This window comes from Perognathus longimembris, chromosome 7, assembly GCF_023159225.1.
Source record: "Perognathus longimembris pacificus isolate PPM17 chromosome 7, ASM2315922v1, whole genome shotgun sequence".
Classification (NCBI taxonomy): Eukaryota; Metazoa; Chordata; class Mammalia; order Rodentia; family Heteromyidae; genus Perognathus; species Perognathus longimembris.
In genome coordinates, this window is record NC_063167.1 from 15742644 (window position 1) to 15759762 (window position 17119).

A 17119-nucleotide genomic window follows, 5' to 3' on the forward strand; every position below is an offset into this window, starting at 1 on the left:
AAGCTCTGGTGTTCAAGGCTGGGTCCTCAGTGTCACAGTGCTCTGAAGTGGGGCCTCTGGGAGGGACTGATCTGTTGATGGACTCAGAGCTGGGCTATTGGGTGTGACGGAAACTTCAGGAAGGGGGGTGGTCTACATGGATACAGTTGTTCCCTGGCATGCCCATGAAGGTTATTTATATTTGGTCCCCAATGAGACAGGGCCAAGCAATCTTGGAACAAAGCTCTGAAAAATGAAGGGAAAATAAAGCTTTACTCTCTTAAGCTGCTTTTCTTAGGTATCTTGTCATATGAGTCCACTCCTGAAATATAGCTCAGCCCTTTCTTATTTTGTTATTGTCTGTCTTGGTGCTGGGCCTAGGTGCTGTCCCTGAGCTTTCACTGTTCAAGGCTGGCAGTCTTCCACTTGAACCACAGCTCCACTTTAGGCTTTCTTGGTGGTTAACTGGAGATTAAGGGTCTCACAGACTTTCCTGCCTGGGTATTGAGCCTTGATCCTTAGATCCCAGCCATCTGAGAGGCTAGGATTACAGGTGTATGCCACCAGTGCCCACAGACTTTTGTGGCTACTTTCATCCACATGGGGGATGGCATATGCACAAGGCCATTCATTGCAGTATTACTTCAATAAAGAGTAGTTGGGAGGGCTGGGATGTAGCTCAGTGGCAAAGCGCTTGCCTAGCAAGTGCAACGTCCTGAGTTCGATTCCCAGTACCAAAAAAGAAAAGACAAAAAGAATACAGTTAAAAAAAAGAGTAGTTGGGAATAGCCTAAGAGCTATAGAGCAAACACAATAGTCTGAGGCAGGGCCTCTGGGAGGGACTGGTTCCTTGATAGACTCAGAGCTTGGCTACTGGATGTTGATGGAAATGGCACACACACACAAAAATCTATACTTCTAGAAGGGCCATTGCAAGGTCAAAGGGCAAGCACATTTATAATCTGAATGGTGTCAAATTGCCTTCCATGAGGGCTGCTCCAATTCAACATTCACCATGTGATGTTTAAATTAATTATCTCCCTTCATTCAAGAACAGTTTGAAAGACATTGTCTTTAGAAAATTCAGGCATCAGGGAAAAGCAGAGGGCAGGAGAGGAGGAGGTGGTTGTCAATTCCATGTATATTAATAACTACTACAAGAAAGTGGTGAGCACCAGCTGAAATTAGAACAGCTCTGGTGCACTTGCCTTAGTCTTCTAGAAGTGTCTGTGGTTGTCATTAAGAAGGTGGAAATGTTTTGAAGTCAAGGTCTTTTTTTTTTTTTTTTGCCAGTCCTGGGCCTTGGACTCAGGGCCTGAGCACTGTCCCTGGCTTCTTCCCGCTCAAGGCTAGCACTCTGCCACTTGAGCCACAGCGCCGCTTCTGGCCGTTTTCTATATATGTGGTGCTGGGGAATCGAACCTAGGGCCTCGTGTATCCGAGGCAGGTACTCTTGCCACTAGGCTATATCCCCAGCCCTGAAGTCAAGGTCTTTTGATCACTATATCTGACTCCTCCCCAGGATATACACAGTGGCATAGCTCTTATTTAACATATTTTAAGATTTATTTTTCACACTGCTTTTTTGTTGTTGTTGTTGTTGGTTGTGGGGCTTGAACTCAGGGCCTGGGCTCTGACTCTGATTTTTTTTTTTCTTTTTACCATTTTGGACCACAGCATCACTTCTGGTTTTCCAGTGGTTACTTGGATATAAGAATCTCAGGGACTTTCCTTCCCAGGCTGGCTTCGAACCAAGAGCCTCAGATCTCAGCCCCGAGTGGCTAGGATTACAGGAGTGAGCCACCAGCACCCAGCTCACACTGTGCTTCTTATTTTACTGAATCTGAAGCTTGAAATCAGGGACTGGCACACTACCGCTTGAGCCACACACCTGTACTTCTGTCTTTCTGATTGTTAATTGGAGATGAGTGGTTCACAAACTTTTCTGCCTGGCTGGCTTCAAACCCAAATCCTCAGATCTCAGCCTCCTGAGTAGCTAGGATTACACGCATGAATGAGTTCACTAGTGCAAAGCTACATTGTGCTATTTGGAAATCAGTTGGACCTCATCCCTAATAGTATGACTATTGGCAGAACTTTTCTCTTTTTCTCCACTGTTAAAATAACTTTAATTTACCTTGCATTTTACAGAAGTCTACAAACCCCTCTACCACATCACATTTCTCTGAAAGTTGTTAAGTAGGTAATGGAGTAAGTAAACAACTTCACTGTTGGCATCTTGCAAGGATTTCAGATCAATCACTTGCCAAAGAACTTGGCATCTTTTCTATCTTGTTTTTAATACAATGGTATATCCACTCTGATGATAAACCTGTCCGGCCAAATCTCTACAACACACTGCAAAATCAGTGGTGATTGGCCAGTCCTAGGGCTACTTTTGCTCAAGGCTAGCACTCTACCACTTGAGCCACAGCGCCACTTCCGGCCTTTTTCTGTTTATGTAGTGCTAAGGAATCAAACCCGAGGCTTCATGCATGCTAGGCAAACACTACCACTAAGCCACATTCCCAGCCTTAGCACTTTCCTTAGTGATACATAAAATAATGAGATTACTTAAAATCCATGGCATTGTTGAGTCACCAAGCCATGGAAGAGTGGACATGTACTAAGTGTGTGAGCAGAATTGCGCCAAGGTGTCACTGTCCTGGCCAGTCTTCTTGCTCCATGTCCAATCCCCCACCAAAATCACAGAAAGCTCTGCCTTCTTGTAATGATGCTTTTTATGGGAGGAGGGCTCTCTCCACTTTCCTCTTGAACTTCCATCTCCCTCCTGACTGCTGAAACCAGCTCTCCAAAGTGTATCTTCACCTGGCTGGCCCCCAGGACCCCCCTTGAGTCCCCCAAGGGTACACATCAAACCTCTCTATGACTAATACATCCAAGTAACATCTGCCCAGCAACATTTGGCTTTCCCCATTCCGCTAGTGGATCTGCTTGACTCTCATTTCCATTCATACTCTACTTTCTTTTCCCTACAGCCACCAACGGTAAACACTTAGCATTTCCTGGTAGAATGGAACCTTTAAATAATAATAGCTAACATATTTGTTCAGTGTTCACCCTACAGCTGGTACTAAACACAACTGCATAATTGTAACCTGATTACACAGATGAGGAAACATGGGTGTCCAGTTGTCCAGGTTTGCCAGAGACGGTGGGCTTTTTCCAGGGTGCAGGACTTACAGTGCTGACCTGGGGAGGGTCCTGCAGTACCTGAGGCGCTGCACTGCTGAGGGCACAGTTGTGTCTCCCTACCCATGCAAGGAATTCCCTGGGGCCAATCAGAGATGCCTCCCCACCCCCTCCCTGCACTTGGGACTCTAGTGTTCCCTGCTCAAATTTGCCAGAGTCTGCTTTCACCATTTGTGCCAGACCCATCCTCTCAGGAGCAAGCTCCCTGCCTGTAGATACCAACCCCCCCTCCCGCACCTAGAGCGGGCATTGGCAGCCTGTGTGAGGAGTTCACCTAGGAATGGAAGAAGGGATCTGGCTCGATCCAGTACCGGTATGGGACTCCAGAAGTCCAAGAATTCTCAACTCAAAATCTGGCTATCTTGTGGTAGCAGTAGAAGGTGTCTATCAATGGGGGTTGCTTCAGAGTTCCTAGTGGGTTGGCCTGGTGGGTTGGCTCTTGTTGATTTTTCTGCGAAGCTAATGTAAGCAAGAAAGGGAAAGAGAAAAATGTAAGGTTTGTCTTAATTGGTTGGTCCAAAATGGAATTAAGACATAGCTCAGATTGTTCACGAAAATATTGGAGGGTATTTGTTTTGAGATTGCTTGTGCATTGTTAATCTTTTATTTTTTTGTCAGTTGTGGGGTTTGAACTTAGTGCCTTGGTGCTGTTCTTAAGCTCTTTTGCTCAAAGCTAGTGCTCTACAACTTTGAGCCACAACCCCACTTCTGGTTTTTGAGTGGTTCATTGGAGATAAGAGTCTCAATGGGACTTTCTGTCTAGACTGGCTTTGAAATGCCATCCTCAGATCTCAGCCTCCTGAGTAACTCAGATAACTGGCGTGAGCCACCAGAGCCTGGTGGTACTGTTAATCTTAATTCAAAGACTTTTAAGTGTCTCTTTATGCAAATACAGTCTATCCTTTTCAAACTAGCCAGTCCTGAGCAGATTGTGAACCTGAACTCAGCCAATTCAGACAAAGGGGCAGGGCCTGCTGTGTTAGGGATAAAAAGGGAGCAGCCTGCCTGCTGTGTGCTTGCTTGCCCAGATTTTTGGCTGATGGAGCACCCTTCTGCAGACATAAACTTTGCCTTTCCAAGTTCTTTTTTTTTTTTTTTTTTTTTTTTGGCCAGTCCTGGGCCTTGGACTCAGGGCCTGAGCACTGTCCCTGGCTTCTTCCCACTCAAGGCTAGCACTCTGCCACTTGAGCCACAGCGCCGCTTCTGGCCGTTTTCTGTATATGTGGTGCTGGGGAATCGAACCTAGGGCCTCGTGTATCCGAGGCAGGCACTCTTGCCACTAGGCTATATCCCCAGCCCCCCAAGTTCTTTTTGAATTGGTGTCCTTATTCCTATGTGACACCCCAACATCCTGAGCCCTTTCTAATACAGGGTAAACACAAATTGCTAAAAACTAGTGATTAATTATTCAGGAGGCTTAGATCTGAGGATTGGGGTTCAAAGCCAGCAAGGGCATATAAATCCGAGAGACTCTTATCTCTAATTAAACAGCAAAAAGCCGGAAGTAGAGTTGTGGCTTAAGTAGTAAAGCACCAGCCATGAGTGAACAAGCTAAGCAAGAGCACAAGGCCTTGTGTTCAAGCTCCCAGTACTGGTGCGCGTGTGCGTGCGTGCGCGTGGGCACACACACACACACACACAGCACTAATTGTTGGCTTGATCTATAACTAACATACTTATGCACATGGTATTTCTGATTCCCTCTTATACACCTTCCCTGGGAGTGCGAACACTAGGTGCACTGAAGAAATAAAATCACTGGTCCAATTAGGCTACACAATGAGCCAGAGTTTCTGTAGTCTGACTCCAACTCCACGCTCTGAGGAACAAGCTAAACTATCTTATCAGGCTACCCTTATTTACCAGAGCACTTCAGACATTTGTTCAGAGTCCCAGGTCTACTTTGTGGTGCAGAGAGACGTCTATATGCTGCAGGTATTATTCAGTTTCATTTGTTCAAGCTTGAGTCTGCAGCTTTCCCTTTGAAGGCCTGGGTTTCGTCATCTGTGAGATTTGGAAGGTCCCCCACAGGGCACTGTGAGAACCACACAGGGGCAAAGGCTCTAGTATCTAGGAATAATAAACTCTCAATACGTGCCAGCTGTGTTATTGATCACTAAGTGCAGGTCTGGTCTTGCAGTTTTCTGCTTGAAACCATTCTATAAACTTTAACTTTCACACTATAAAAGTAAAAACTTTTGAAGAGAATTTGATAGCTTCCTTCCTTACAATAGTGCAGGGATTTAGGGATTTTTTTTTTTTTAAATGCTGGTCCTGGTGCTTGAATTCTGGGCCTGGACACTGTACCAGTACACACATTAGTATACACACACACACACACACACACACACACACTCAACAATAACAAATGCTGAGGCTGAATGACTCTACATCTTGTTTGTTCAAGTAAACAATTACCATCTTTCCAGCTGGAACATAGCCTTATAAAGAACATTTTTAAGTAAAGGGAAGATTACTGTCTATGAACTTATCAGATGAAGTTAGGAGCACGTGGACATACCCTTACCCCAAACCCACATCAGTAAAACCAGTAGGCCTACATGCTTATCAAACACACATGACCACGCAACCCCCCACCGGAGCCTTAGAAAGAGAGGGGACTGGCCCATCATCAGACTACCTGGTGCATGTGTCAAGCTGGATGGGTGGCAAATTCCTAACTCTATCCCTGGGGGATCAACTCAATTCAACCCCCTCCCATATATAATCCCACGGAATTTGTCATTTGTCCCAACCTAATAAGCTTAGAAATGGCTCCAAGCCTAGAACCAGCAATTCACCTTGAACTAGCTCGTTTTGACAACAGGCCTGGGACTGGTTTCTTGTTCTATCTTATCTGCCTGCTAGCAGTGACTCCCAGCCTCTGTATCAGCTCTGTGCCCAGCCTTTCTTTCTTCAAGGCCTCTATGTACCTTACAGCCCCTTTAACCCTTTCTTAGCTGTCCTGGACTCCCTGTGTTACTGTGAGGTGCAATGTATGATCTGAGAGTTAATATTAGTAGCAAAGACTGGAAAAAAAAAGGACCTGTCTGCTAATTGGCTTATGGCTATTAAGCAAAATCAGTAGTACTTGGCAAATAAATGCCAACAAAATTGAGGTAGCTTGTGACTTCGTCGTTATTCAATAAATTCTGACATGATGGGAAGAAATGAGCATATTAATATATATATATATATATATTTTTTTTTTGTGCCAGTCCCAGGGCTTGAACTCAGGGCCTGAGCACGTCCCTGGATTGTTTTTGCTCAAGGCTAGCACTCTGCCACTTGAGCCACAGCACCACTTCTGGCCGTTTTCTATATATGTGAGGAATCGAACCCAGGGCTTCATGTATACAAGGCAAGCACTCTTACCACTAGGCCATATTCCAGCCCTAGTTTATATTTTTGACATAACTCATTCACAGTAATCTTTTCCCAAAGAATAAAAATCCAACCAAAAAAACCAGTAAGGGGGTAGTGATGGGCAGCTCTGCTGAGCTTCTGAGTCTTTGAATGGGTGAGCTAACCCTTCTCCACAGGATGAGAAGGAGAGTTTATTTCCTTCCTTCCTTCCTCCCTCCATCCCTCCCTCTCTCTGTCTCTATCTTTTTTTCTTTCTTTTCCTGTCCTGGGGCTTTAACTCAGGGCCTGGGCTCTGTCCCTGAGCTTTTGTGCTCAAGGCTAGCACTCTACCACTTCAGCTACAGTTCTTTTTTTTTTTTGGCTTTTTGTGGTTTATTGGAGATAAAAATTTCACGGACTTACCTGCCCAGGCTGTCTTTGAACCACAGTCCTCAGATTTCAGCCTCCTGAGTAGTAAGGATTACAGGTACCCAGCTGAGAATTTTCATTTTAGATCTAGTCTAGTCGTGTTTGGGTTCATTAAATTTCTGGGCCATTCCATAGCATCTTTTTCTATGGTCTGGCATGGGGGCATATTCCATGTCCCTTACAGGGTTTCCAGGCAGTTGGCATTAACTGCAGTGACAGCAATTCAGTGAGAACGGAGGTAACAGCTGTCACAGGAAGTTGGAAGGAAGGTTGTTGAAATCACACCCCTTTCGGGCCAGGTGAAAATCGACACTGAGGGGAGTTCAAGCCAGGGAGGTGGAGGTGGCTGAGGTGTCAGGTGGAAGAGTGTGGGGTGGGGTGCAAGAAAAGAAGAAGGAAAAAAAAAAAAAACCAACAGGAGGGGAGGGAAAGCAAATGCTTGCTCGGACCTTAGTCCTGATCTATAGAAGCCATCAGTGGCTTCTTTGGCAAAGCCCTTGCATCATTTAGCAGACAACAGCACTGTCCCAGGCAAATGCAGGTCCAACGTTCCACTGGATTAGGTCACCTGCCAACTCAACCCCCTGCAGAGGGCAGCCCTGGAGGAAGCTGGGACAAATTGGAATGCCCACACCCGTCTAAGCAGTTGAGGGATGGTGGTGTTACTTTCTGGGCCTGGCTTAATAAAGCACCACAAGCTGGGCATCAGTGGTTCAGGCCAGTAATCCTAGGTACTCAGGAGGCTGAGATCTGAGGACTGCAGTGCAAAGCCAGCCTGGGCAGAAAAATCACCATGGACTCTTACCTCCAATTAACCACTCAAAAACCAGAAGTGGTGCTGTGGCTCAAGTTGTAGAGTGCTAGCCTTGAGGCTCAAGGACAGTGCCCAGGCCCTGAGTTCAAGCCCCCCCATCCTACCCCCCCCAAAAAAAAACAGCCTTGAGGAAAAAAAAACCCATCTTGGCTAAATAAGCAAATAAAGTGCCATAAAGTAGGGGGCTCACAAGACGTGTTGTCTCACTGTTGTGGGGCTGGAAGTCTGAAATTACACCAGGATTGCACCATGACCAGTCTGGCTGGTGTCTTCCGAACATGGTACCTGAGCAGTGGATCTGCTTGTGGACCCCGTTCTGCCGGCATCTTCCCTCACCTTCACACCGTGTGCTGCTGTCCCTGGGCCCCTGCTTCCCCTTTTTACAAGGACACCAGTCATATTGGATCGGTGCCCACTTCGATGATCTCATCTTGGTCACCAGCAAGTAAGGTCACCGCCCCAGGCATGACGGGCGCCGCTAGGACTTGTACATCTTTTTTTTTTGGGGGGGGGGGGACACAGTTCCATTCAGACAGAGGCTTCCACTGGGCTTCTGCTGATGGCTGTCCTGCAACAATGTGTGGCCAGAGAAATGGGAACTTAAGAGTTTGTGTAGCATCTTCTCATTTTTAAATATTAGCATCCAATTTGAGATCAATAAACTTTGCCTTAGGTGGGCACCACTGGCTAACAGCTGGATTGCGCACCCGCTCTGTGGACCTGGAGCAGCTAGCACAGACCTGGACACACGGCAGGATGTGGACTGGACAAAAACTCTTAACAAGATGGAAACCCAAAGAAACAGTATATGGAGTCCCTGTTTTTGAGGTCCTTAAAAAAAACTCAGCTGGCTCCCAAGAAACATGGCAAAAAAAAAAAAAAAGGTAAAACAGAGGTGTGAAGCTTAGTGCTGTCTGTAATCCTAGCCACTCAGGGGGGGGCTGAGATCTAAGGATCATGGTTCAAAGCCAGCCTGGGCAGGAAAGTCAATGAGACTCTTATCTCCAATAAACTACCAAAAAAAAAAAAAATCTGGAAGTGGTGCTGTGGCTCAAGTTGTAGAGTGCTAGCCTTGAGCAAAAGAAGCTCGGGAACAGTGGCCAGGCCCTGAGTTCAAGTCCCAAGACCAGCACCAAATAACCAAAAACAAGCAAACAACAAAAACATGGTTGTGGGTGACAATAGGCAAAAGAGGCCTTTAGGACCTACAGTGATCAATGGAGCCCTTCCTGGGATAGATGAAGCACTGCTTCTTTTTTGTGTGTGTCAGCAGAAGGTCTTGAACCCAGGGCCTGAGTTTAGTCCCTTAGATTTTTCACTCGAGGCTGGCATCCTACCACTTGAGTCACAACTCCACTTCCTACATTTTCTGAATAGTTTTTTGATGCTAAGAGTCTCAAGTACCTGGGCTGACTTTGATCTGGGATCCCTAGATCTCAGCCTCCTCAGTAGCTATTATTAGAGGATCGAGCCACCAGCACCCACTTTATGTTTTGTTTGTGAGACAGGGTCTCTTTCTCCTGCCACGTGTCCTGGCTAGCCCAAGAGCCTCCTCCTTCTGCCCAGCCTCCCTGGTAGTTCATATTACAGGCTGATTGTACCACCACACCCACTCTTATGAACTAGGGGCCTTCTGTCTTTCCATATTTAAAAAATAAATGCTTTTTTACAAACATCTGAACACAACCGGAGAACATCCCTAGTCCTGTTTGATATCTTGCAGAAACTATATTATGCTGCGTGCATTCTTATGTAACCTGCATCTATTCGGAGCTCCATCCAATCACATCCCCTGCACCAAGGCAGGGGTCAGTCCTCCTAACTGCCCTGCAGTGACCCCTTCACTGTTTGCAGGCCCTATTTTACTTCCACACCCTCTACTGTTAGCCCTTGGGCTGTTTTCAGTGATTATTAGCTACAAGGTCTAAAAGGGACAGCGTCCTTGAATACGTGGATGCAGATATTTCCCCAGGAGAGGAAAGACCGAGGCGGGATTGTCCGGGCACGCGTTAGGAACATTTTCGGTGAGTTGCCACAAGGATAAGTTGGTAGAATCCATTCCTCCAGAACCTCTCCCGCACTGGCTCATGGTAGCCCTTCCCTACATGGTTGCAGATGTAAGAAGAAAGAAAGACCGAGCCTTGGTGATTAGGGTCAGAGCCCACACTAGCGCCCCCTCATCCCCTGGGCCCCCCCACCAGGCGGGGTGTGCCCCTTTCTCCCCGGAAAAACCACAGCGCGGGGCCAGGAGGGAGGGCGCGGGGGGGGGGGGAGGCGGGGAACAGCTACAATTCTGCCACCAAGGGATGACACCACCGGTGGAAATCATGCAAATCCACCCAGAAAATGGCTCCTCCGCGCTCGCGGCACCGGGCGGCCGCGGCCACCTGCACCGCGCACCGCGCACCGCGCACCGCGCACTCGCCGCCCGCCCGCCCGGCAGGGCTCATCCCGGGCCGGACACGCCGCGGTGGGGGCCCGGGGCCGCTCAGCCGCAGCTCCGTGCTGCAAGCTGGAAGATCGCCGCCTTCGAGGTGTCGGGGCAAGGCGTCTGCGAGAGCCATCCACCCTGAAGCGGGGCGGGGGTGGGGGGTACTGGGTGCTGGGTGTATCCACCAGCACCCGGCACCCAGCACCCAGCGTGAGCGCACGCACACGCTCCAATCGCCGGTCGAGCCCTGGGGAGCAGGGTGGGGCTGGGAACCGAAGGGGACACAGCCATCTCCCGTTCCACCCCGGGGCAGCTCACCTGCCCGGGGGCCCGGCCAGCCCTGGCTGAACCAAACGGAGAAAGGCAAAAAAACGAACCTCTGCAGCCTCTCCCCCGCTAAGGGCCGGTCCCAGGGTGGAGCTGGCTGCGGGAAGGACCTGCACCAGGATCTATGCGGGAAGAACAAAGCCGTCTGCCCCGCCCAGCCTCCTTGCCGGAGCCTGGAACCCCTCCCTTCCACACACCTTTGGGATGACCAGGGGGCAGTGGGGCTGGGGAGGCGTTGCCAGGGGAGGGTGACATGTCCTGGACATTTCTTGTACCTCTGGGGTGGTGCCTGTGTGCTGAGCTCTCTGCCAGTCAATGTCTTCCCTCCCTCCCTCCTCATGCCGATTCTGAGGCTTTGCAGGCTCAGGGAGGGTTCTGCATATATAATGCCAAAAGGGGGGGGTTAGGAAATTCTCCCACATCCTGGGTTTAAAATTATAACAAGATTTTTAAAACAGATTACCCGTGTGTTCACTTTTGTTCTCCTCAAACAGATCCTTTGGAAAACATGACTGTTGTGGCTGTGTGCTGCCGGTAGCTCAGGCCACTAATCCTAGCTATTCAGGAGGCTGAGGTCTGCCAGCCCCGGAAAGGCAAGTCCCAAGACTCTAATCTTCAATTAACCACCAAAAAGCCAGACGTGGAGGTGTGGCTCCAGTGGTAGAGCATCAGTCTTAAGTGAAAAAGCCAAGCAAGAGTGCAAGGCACTGAGTTCAAGCCCCAAAACCTTCATGAAAGGTGGGGGGGGGGGGGGGCGGCGAGGGGGGGGGAGGCAGAGGGAAACTATTAGAACAAATGCTGCAGGAAGGACTGTAGTTTTCATTAGCCGGCCCAGCAGATCAGTGGGAGGAGCACGTGAGCTGCTGAGAGAAAGGCCAGCAAACCAGAAAGTACTGTGGCCCCCTTGACCAGGGACTTTGCACACTGTCCATTCCCTCTGATGGGAAAGGGCCATCTTCTTCAGAAAGGGCAAGAGCTATGAGTGGGTGGGATGGCCATTCTCTGGCACCCAGCAATTCCACTGCCAGGAATCTGTTCTTTTTTTCTTTTCTTTTTTGGTATTGGGGCTCAAACCCAGGACGCTGCACTTGCTGGGAAAGCACTTTGCCACTGAGCTACATCCCAGCCCCAGGAATCTGTTCTATTGCTAGCTGCACTAGCATGCATACATAACAGTATGCCAGTAAAGGCATTCATTACTGCACTGTTCCAACTGCCAAAGACGGGAAAACATCTAAAAATACACCAGAAGAACTGATTAATTACGAAAGGTTCATTTAAAGGAATTCTATGCAATCCTTTTTGAAAATGAGACTGTTCTCATATATTGAACAATTACCAAGACATATTAAGTAAAAAGAGAACAGTATAAAACAATATAATCAGATGTGCTACTATCTGTATAGAAAAGGGAAATATATGCATGGGAAATACCTCATTAAAAACAAACAAAGCTGGGTGTGGTACTTCATGTCTGTAATCTCAGCATTTGAGAGGCTGAAGCAGAAATGAAGAACAGTTTGAGCCAGACGCTACATAGTGAATGCTGTCTCCAAAAAGCAAGAAAATAAACACACACACACACACACATTCACACACAATATAGTCACTAAAATCTCTACCTTGGCTGGGAATATGGCCTAGTGGTAAAGTGCTCACCTCGTAAACATGAAGCCCTGGGTTCAATTCCTCAGTACCACATATATAAAAAAAAAGCTGGAAGTGGTGCTATGGCTCAAGAGGTAGAGTGCTAGCCTTGAGCAAAAAGAAGCCAGGGACAGTGCTCAGGCCCTGAGTCCACGCCCCAGGACTGGCAACAAAAACAAACTAACAAACAAAAAACATAAAATCTCTGTCTTGAGACTCAGTACTCTTCCCTTTAGGAATAGCTTAAGCAAATTATTCCAGTCATTTATACAAAGAAATTACTGAAATATGAGAGTAACAATGTAGGCATCTTAAGAACCCAGTGAAAGAAGAATAGGCAAAGAATGTGCATATAATACTGTCAAGAAATCATAAAAGGGATGCTTATAAGAAGGCTTAAGTGACACAGAAGTGCTTACAATATAAAGAAAAGCTGTTCAGAAGATTATCTACACAGTATGGTCTGATCACTGTAACAATTGGATGTATGAAAAATAATTGGAAGAAAACATGTCACTTAAAAAAAAAAAGTGGGGGACTGGGAATGTGTCTTGGTGGTAGAGTGCTTGCCTAGCGTGCATGAAGCCCTGGGTTCTATTCCTCAGCACCACATAAACAGAAAAAGCTGAAGTGATGCTGTGGCCCAAGTGGCAGAGTGCTAGCGTTGAGCAAAAAGAAGCCAGGGACAGTTTTTGGGCCCTGAGTTCAAGCCTCAGGACTAGCAAAAAAAGAAAGAAAAGAAAAGTAGTCCTGGCTGCTGAAGAGAGATACTAGTTTTTCTACTCTATAGTTTTCTTTTTTTTTTTTTTTTTTTTTTGCCAGTCCTGGGGACTGGACTCAGAACCGGAGCACTGTCCCTGGCTTCTTTTTTTTTTTTTTTTGCTCAAGGCTAGCACTCTGCCACAGCGCCACTTCTGGCTGTTTTTCATATATGTGGTGCTGAGGAATCGAACCTAGAGCTTCAGGTATATGAGACAAGCACTCTACCACTAGGCCATATTCCCAGCCCTACTTTATAGCTTTCTATGCTAGTATTTCTTTGTGGTTGACATCTTGGTCTCAGCTAATTAAAAGACAGAAACAAAAAGCTTAAAATAAATCCCCATGGTATTTAGAAAATTAGATATACAGACATGCAAATCCAGCATTTCTACTTCTACAAATAAACCAGAAAAAATGGCTGCAGGAGTGCTGAAAGCATTATTACTAACAACAGAGCCTATAAATAAGTTGGTTCTGTTGGAGATCACATAAATAAATAAGAACGCCTATAATGCTGGACTCACGCCTGTAACCCTAGCTACTCAGGAGGCTGAGATCTAAGGATCATAGTTTGTAGCCAGCCTGGGTGGGAAAGTCCATGTGATTTTTTTTTTTTTGGTGGGTCTTGGGGTTTGAACTCAGGGCCTAGGCGCTGTCCTTGAGCTGCTTTTGCTCAAGGCTATCACTCTATCACTTGAGCCAGTGTCACTTTCAGCTTTTTATGAGTACTTTATTAGAGATAAAGAGTCAAATGGACTTTCCTGTCCAGGTTGGCTTCAAATTGCAAATTTCACATCTCAGCCTCCTGAGTAGCTAAGATTACAAGCAGGAGCCACTGACGTCCAATTTGAGTTGCTTTCAACTCTAAGTTGACTTCCAATGAGTTTGCATATTTGTGTAATTTTAATGTAATAATAAGGGGCTGAGAATGTGGCTTAGCGGTAGAGTGCTTGCCTAGCATGCATGAAGCCCTGGTTTCAGTTCCTCAGTACCACATAAGCAGAAAAGGCTGGAAGTGGCGCTGTGGCTCAAGTGGTAGAGTGCTAGCCTTGAGCAAAAGAAGCTCAGGGACAGTGCTCAAGCCCTCTGTTCAAGCCCCAGGACTGGCAAAAATACTAATAAAAGTAGTAATAATACAAAATAGGGGATGAGAAGCATAGACATGGATCTGAAAGGAGTCACAAGGAAATTAAAAGTGCTTTTTATTAGGGAAAAGGAATTGGATTTGAGGTGGGTGATAGGTTATTTTCTCAATTTCCTGTACCTTTCTTGGCATTTGCTTTTGCAGTAATGCTCACATATAATACCTCCATAATTAAAGCACAAGTCCAGGCTGCCCAGTCCACCTGTTTTTTTCCATCTCTTCCTGTTTCTCCACACCTGGCCTTTTTCTGCATAAAGACGCTTGCTGCTCACATGCATGGCTCAGGAACTCAAAGCCCCAGATAACACCATCCTCTTTTCTCCTTTGACAGAAGAGGATGGAAGGGAAAGGCTGAGGTACAACCTCCTGGCAGCCTTGCTGGGGAAATGACAAAGGCACCCTGGGTCCCAGGCCTCTCCCAGGCTCCTCTTCTCTCACCTTGGATTTCCAGATAACCCACGGAGGGACAGGATGAGCTAGGACTGTTTCCATCTGGCCAAAGAGTTTGGGGCTGGAAGGGTAGCCAGCCAGGCCTGCATGGCCAGAGAAGCCACAAGCGAACCTCCGTGTAGCATCCACTAGGGGAACAGTGCAGCCTGTCCTTGGCTGTGGAGAGCCTGGGATTTACCATCTCTTCCCAGACAATGGCTCGTCAGAAAGCCGCACACAGCCTCTGCTGGGGTTTCCAGAGAGAAGGTTGACAAATCTTTGGGTCCAGTTGGCCTGTGGTGGACATCACACTGGGATTCACCTCTCAAGACTTACCTTCTTCCCAGAGGCAGCCAGGGAGCCCTCCTCAGGGCCCAGGAGCTCAGCACAGGGAGATCTGTTTGCTCCAAAATGGATCAGATACTGTTTTAGAAGCAATAAACAGATCGTATTTGTCACCCTGGCAACTGGTGAAATCCGGTGAGCCTAGGAGATGGGGGACAGGCAGGGGCCTCTGCTTCGGGGAATGGGGCGGGGGCGTGGGGCGGTGGGGGGGGGGACCGCTGTCCAGCCCTCCATCTCCTCAGTTGTGTCAGAATCCTAGCTGGGAGGAAGCTTCAGTTTTCCCTTCCCCAGCAGCTGCTGCTGTCTGTTTCCATGGCAACCAGGCCTAAAGACCAATTTGCTAAGGTCTGGGCCCCTGAGCTTACCTTGGAGCTGGGTTTTCTACTTGTCTTTCTAGAAGCCAGGACATTGCCACTCCCTGGAGCCTCAGACAGCATCCCCTGCTACTGCACCCAGGCCTGTGTGAGAATAGTAGGCACTGATCCAGGCAGAAAGAAACACCCTGTGTGTCCTTTACAAACCTCATTCACTTGGGAAGAGGAAAGACAAAGAGCCTCATACCAATAGCTTTGCAATCGTTGATGATGTGAGCAGGAGCAGATGGCTTAGGGAATGGGTCGCATTCAAGGAGGTCTCGGTTTTCCCCTTTCCCTTTCATTCTCAGGCTGTTTTCTGCTCTTTTCTAGCCTGTGGCTGGGTCTAGAAGTCCTACTATGGCCTGTCTGTTTCTGGTTTTTTTTCCTCTTCTCCTTTCCTTTCTTTCCTCCTCCTCCTCCTTCTTTTTGTGCTAGTACTGGGGCTTGAACTCAGGAGGGGGTGGAGGGAGGAGTATCCCTTAACTTTTTCCCTCAAGGCTGATACCACACCCTCACTTCTAACTTTTTGCTAGTTCATTGGAGATAGGAGTCTTAAGACTTTTCTGCCTGGGCTGACATTGAACCTCAGTCCTCAGATCTCAGCCTCTGAGTAGCTAGGACTACCAGTGTGAGCCACAGTGGTTCCCCAACCCCTGACATCTTATGGAAAGTTCCCTCCATTTTGGATTTTTCTTTCCAAGGCCTCACATAGGCTGAGGGTATAGCTCAGTGCTTACCTAGCATGCTCTGGTACCTTCAATTCCCAGCAAGGGGATGGGGTGGGGAAATGTACATCTACCCTTATGTCTACATGTCATGATTATTTGTTTAGATCTGTCCCTCTTCCCTGTGCATTCTTCAATGCTTAGGATGTCCTTGGGTCTCCAGCAATGAACACAGTTTATGGCACAGGGAAGTATTCAATCAACATTCTTCCAGTGTGGCAGGAATAAAGGAAAGAAAGAAAAGGAAGAAACAGCCCGAGGGCCACCAGCTGCCATTTCTATATAAAGATGCGCAGAATCATGCTCTCCACTTGTATTATGCTGGTTTCAACATTGCCAGGGTGTTTGTGCCATTGTTCGTTTCTCTTGCTTCTCACCAATATAATACTCCAGGTAGATAAGGAAAGGAAAGTGACATCCTGCAGGACACAGGGACCAGTGACCTGAGAGGCCACAGGAGCAATGGCAGCAGAGTTGGAGACGCTGGAGATCATTACTCCCTCACTCTTCCAAATGGCTCCCAGATGTCCCTGTAAACCTCTCACATAAATGCAGGAAAAGGAAGGGAGGTTTGTCACCAAGGTGCCTTTGCTCCATTGTGGAGCCCCAGAAATAGAAACATGTATTTTTTTTATTTTTTTTTTTGCCAGTCCTGGGCCTTCAACTCAGGGCCTGAGCACTGTCCCTGGCTTCCTTTTGCTCAAGGCTAGCACTCTGCCACTTGAGCCACAGCGCCACTTCTGGCCATTTTCTGTATATGTGGTGCTGGGGAATCGAACCCAGGGCCTCATGTATATGAGGCAAGCACTCTTGCCACTAGGCCATATCCCCAGCCCCTCATAGGACTCCTTACAGAAGCTATGGGATCCAAGGCTCAAAAGGACGCATGCCCTGTGAGGTAGCACCATGGAAGGAGAGGACAAAAGTGACAAGGTACACAAAGCAGTTGGGAGAAAGCCTCTGCCCATGCTCAGTTTTCACTCAAGGGTGGACAGGGTACAGGGTCTTACATCCATCAAAACCCGTAACAAATTATTTTCTTTTTTGGCGGGTGGGGGTAGGGGTCGGTTGTGGGGTTTGAACTCTGGGCCTGAGCACTGTCCCTCTACCATTTGAGCCACAGCACCAGTTTTCTGGTGGTTAATTGGAGATAAGAGTCTCACAGACTTTCCT